Raw genomic sequence first — 5116 nt, forward strand, 5'->3', positions numbered from 1 at the left:
AGATCAGTTTGTGCTTTTTGCTCTAAGGCAATCCCTAAACTTCCTGACCTCTGAGGAGGTAAGAAATGCCTTTGGGGATATGGAAGCTGTTTTACCTAACAAAGCAGAGGTTTTCCAAGTAGGGTATGCACACAAAACTCCCTGCACGGCAGCGTGTACTTCTACTCATTTTGGTGAAGGTGAAAGTTGGCTCATGTTGGGATGTTCTGTATTCAGGATAACCAAAAGCATAATTTAGTGAAGCTAATTTTTTTTTTTAATTTAACTGGAATGTTTTCAGGGACAAAATTTTCAAGTTACACTGAATACAATATCCAGGTAAACTGGTTAGAACTGGTGCGTATCATTCTCTAAGATAATTAAAACGTGTTTGAGTCATGTCATGAAATATTTATTCTATGAACAGCCTATCCTCATCTCCTGTTATCTTCTAAAATGTATGGCTTCTACCTGTGAGTAACAATAACAAAACTCTCACTGTTGAAAAATTTCAGGTATCAACTTGAGTGAGGTGGTGGTACAAAGCTTTTCAAAATGGTTTTGGGGCCTCCCAAGCAAAAGTGTTTTAAGATGACTATAATCTATGCCTACACACACACACACACACACACACACACACACACACACACACACACACACACACACACACACACACACACACACACACTTCCTACATCTTAGCTAGTTTCAAGATTTTTGAGAAATTGTTTTATCCATTTCCTAAATCATAAAACACAGGCAAATGGGAAAATTCATTTATTGGATCAGAAGTACACATATTAAACTTGGTTAAGGTCCCCTGTCCTGGGGAGTAGAGCAGAGTGACTTTATTTGCTGAGACTTACTTGTAGTCTAGAGCGGGGCTATCCAACATAATACAAGTCACAGATGTAATGTAAAATTTCCTACTAGCCACATTTACAGAGTAAAAATAAACAAATACAACTAATTTTTAATATTACACTTAACCCGATATATTAAAAATATTACCATTTCAACATGTAATCAAGATTAAAAAAAACTTTAGCGAGATATTCCACAATTTTTCTTTTCACAGAGTCTTCTAACTCGGTATGGATTCACTTTTACAGCACAGCTCAATTCAGACTATCCACAGTTCCAATGCTCATTAGCCGCATGTGGCCGGCGGGTACCATTCTGAACAGCCACACCTTGGACAGCTGTGCATAGTCCACGTGTGACTGGCAAAAACCTATATTCTCACACCATTGGGTTCCACTTCTGTCCATGAGTGCAAGCTGGTTAGTGGTCTTGTTCAAATTTTCCACAGATTTATTGTTTTTTGTCTACTTGATTAATTATTGAGAGAGATGTAGTAAAATGTCACAGTGCTTCCGGAATGTGTCAATTTCTTCCTGTCATCCTGTTAACTTTAGTTTGATTTCTTTTGGGACTACTATGTTGTTAGGTGCTTCCGAGTTTAGAATTGTTTCGTCATCCCGGTTACTCCTTTTTCTTTTGTGATAACATTTTATTACTGATAGTGCTGACTCAAAATCTGTTTTGTTAGGTGGTTAATGTGGCTAAAAGATTTCCTTGAGTTATTTTCCTGGTATATCTGTTCCCACCCTTTCAATTTCACTTTCAGAGTCTATTCATTAGATGTGGGTCTCGTGTATATGGTATATAACATCTTTTTTCTTCTTAACTCTCTTGGTGCTAGAGATAATTTTGCTTGTTCCTATTTATTCTAGAGCAAAACATATTTAAAAACATATTTCTTAACAATTGCCCACAACCTAAACCAACACTAAGCTTTTAGGTTTTATTGACTACATTCCACAATGGGAGCCCTGACAATCAAACACGTCCCTGGTGCTGGTCCATTTCATCCTCAAAGCCACCCTTTGACTTCATAGAAGAGGACACAGGCTCAAAGTCACTCAGGTGTGAGAAGACCATGAATTTGAGCTCAGGCTTGTGTGTGTGACTCCAAGGAGTCACTGCCTGACCTAGGGTGTGTCTTGGGCAGAAAAGGCTGGTAGAGGTCAGGGAAGGCTTCTCCAAAGAGCTCACATCTAGGGAGGTCCTGAAGGATGAGTAGGCATCCAAGCCCCATTCAAAGTGGGGGAAGGGCATTCTGGGCAGAGATGGAGGCAACAGACACCTTGGTATACTTAGTGGCAGTAATGGTAGCTAATATCTACGGAGTGCTTACTGTGGCCCAAGAGCTGTTCTAAGCACTCAACACGCACCTCTTCTCAGCCTCAGTATTACTGACATTTTAGGCAGGTTAGTTCATTGCTGTGGGGCTGTCCTGTGTTAGATAGAGACTTAGTAACATTGCTGGCCTCTACCTACTGGATGCCAGTACCCCTCAACCCAGTTGTGACAACCAAAAATGTCTCTGCCAAATGTCCCCTGGGGGTCAAAAATCATCTCATGTTGAGAACCACTGCTCTACTCCTATGAGGGCCGGACTATTTCATCTCTGTCTCACAGGCGAGGAAACAGAACTTGTCCACATTTACACAACTAGAATGGTCGTCCCAGGATCTGAACCAGGCTGTCTCCATCCTTAACCACCACATCCCATGGCAGCAGTTTCCTGCCCGAGCTTAGTGTTCACTGGGGCGCAAATAACAGGAGGAGACAAGAAAGGAGTGGTAGGCTACTAGCAGCTCCGGAAGGGCCTTGAATACCTCACCTGCCCTGTACCAGGCCTTCCGCCCACTGATGCAAATCCAACCAAACCTCTCTCAGAAAGCTCTCAACGCAAGGGGACACTGAAACAGAGACAGCCACAACCCAAGGTGACAGGGCCTCTGACAAAGGGACCAGGAGTGTGGGAGCCCAGAGGTGGCTTGTTTGTCCAAGGCAGGGGAGGAGGGGTCCTGTGGGCTTCCTGGGGGAAGTACATCCAAGTGGCTACCTGGAGGAGAAACAGCAATCAGTGGGGCGGGGGAGGAGCGGTGAGGGACATCTGCAGGAAGAGGAGACAGCACATGCAGCCACCTGGCAGAAAAAGTTGTTTCTCCTGCAAATGTGGGGACCTGCCAGAGGTGCAGGGGTGAGAGATCAGGGGCCAGGTCACAAACACCAGGCTGAGGGACTCAAACTTTATCCTGTAATTGATGAGCAGCTACAGACAGTCATCTGCCCTCTCCAGAAGCCCGCAGACACCAACTCAGTCTTTCCCCCTAGAAACTAAGTTAAGGGAAGTGACAGAAGGAACCAGAACACTGTCCTCCACTCTTTCTACAGCACTTCCTAAGCACCAAGCACTGTTCTGCATGCTTGACATATACGAAATCATCTAGTTCCTCCAACAGCTGCTCTTACTATCCCCACTGAACAGAAGAAGCCCAGAAAGGTTAAGTCACTTACTAAAGGTCACACAACTAAGCAAGTGGCACATAGAGTCACTGGGGCAGGCTGGCTTTCACATCCTCTTTTTTTTCACTGACACCCAGTTTTAAGACAAACCTTTTTTTTTTTCCCTCTGACTTCTCTTCTCGAAAATATGTGAGCAGTATTAAATACTTAAATAAAGAAACTTTCATAGCAGGAAACTAAAACCAACAGAGAAACACCTGAATCTGTACTAATTTGGGGGTAGAAAACCAGGCACAGCAGAACACCACTTAAGCCAGGGCCCCTCAGCCTTGGCACCATTGTTACTCGGGGCCAAATGATTCTTTGCTGTGGGAGGCCATCCCATGCACAGTATGTTTACTGGCATCCCTGGCCTCTGCCTGCCAGATACCAATCACATCCTTCCCCTCGCACCCCAGTTGCAACAATCAAAAATGTCTCCAGACATTGCCAAATGTTCTCTTGGAGATAAACTCACCCCCAGCTGAGAACTGCCTCAGACTCTCTATAGGTTGCCTGAGGTTTTGAAATCCCCAAGTCACGGCTTGCTTTAAAAGAAAACTTAGGCCTGGCCCGGAAAAGGCAGCCATGCCTGGTTATGAGAATTAAACGAGATGAAAATTATAAAAGTTTATGGTTGGTCAATAAACACTTTGCTGTTAACTCATTTATTTTTCACACACATTCTGTGAGGCAGGTACTATTATTTATCATCCCCATTTTACAGACAAGGAACTTGAGATGGTGCAAGGGAAGTGCAGGGCACGGCTGTCTGGCACACGCCAACTCCTCATTAAGTGCTATTTTCCCTCCCATGCCCTGGTTAGCAGCATCTGCAACCTCTAGGCTCCTGCAGTCCCTCACCTCTGTTACCTCCACATCAAGCTCTGCCATCCTTATCTCCCCAACCAGGCCTGGTACACCTGTGTCCCAGAGGACAGGACCTGGCACACAGGAAGCCTCAGGAGATGACTCACAAATGAATGAACCCGACGAGCAGGCTTCAACCAATAGGTTCAGACGCTCAAACGTCCCCCATCACCACCACCCTCTCAAGGGCTTCACAGGGGTAGAGACAAAAGGACCTCAGAATATAACAAGCAGGAGAGGGGGCAGTTTGGGGGCTGGAAGGAAGCTGAGGGCTTGGTTCCGGTTGACTCTTGGGAACGTGCTCCTTTTTTTGGTTTGGGGGGCTTGTGCCCCGGGGAACCCTCCGTCTCACGGGTCTCACCTGCCTTCCATCCCGAGCTCCTGCCTTCAACTCCACCAGACAGGAGACGAGCGCATTAACCGCTCACCGCGTTCATGCCCCGAACCCGGTGCACGCGCGGAGAACCGCAAACCGCTACCTGTCGGCTCCGCGCACGCACAGCGCCCGCAGCCCGCACGGCGGCGGCCCTCGGCGGGGGCGCGCGCAGGAACCCAAACTGTCTCCCAGACCCTCAGCAGCGTCCAGCGCCCCCGCCCCCGCTGCCTTTCGCACCCCCATCCCTCTCGAACCCTACCCCGACGCCTCTCCACCCGCACCACACACTCTACCACGCTCCCACCAGAGCAGAAAACCCGAGAAACGTCCACCTTTGGAATAAACCACAGTGGGCGCGGCGTGAAGCAGCGCACAAATCACGCGCCTCACCGGCCCCGCGCAGGCGCACACGGGAACCGAACCCGACTGGCAGGGAGCACTCTGGGACCCGTGGGTGGAGCGAGAGACACCACCGCGAGGACCGCCGGGAGTTGTAGTCCCACCTTTGTCTCAGAGCAGGAAGCGCTTCGGGCC

Source organism: Hippopotamus amphibius, chromosome 16 (genome assembly GCF_030028045.1).
Source record: "Hippopotamus amphibius kiboko isolate mHipAmp2 chromosome 16, mHipAmp2.hap2, whole genome shotgun sequence".
In the NCBI taxonomy this organism is placed as follows: Eukaryota; Metazoa; Chordata; class Mammalia; order Artiodactyla; family Hippopotamidae; genus Hippopotamus; species Hippopotamus amphibius.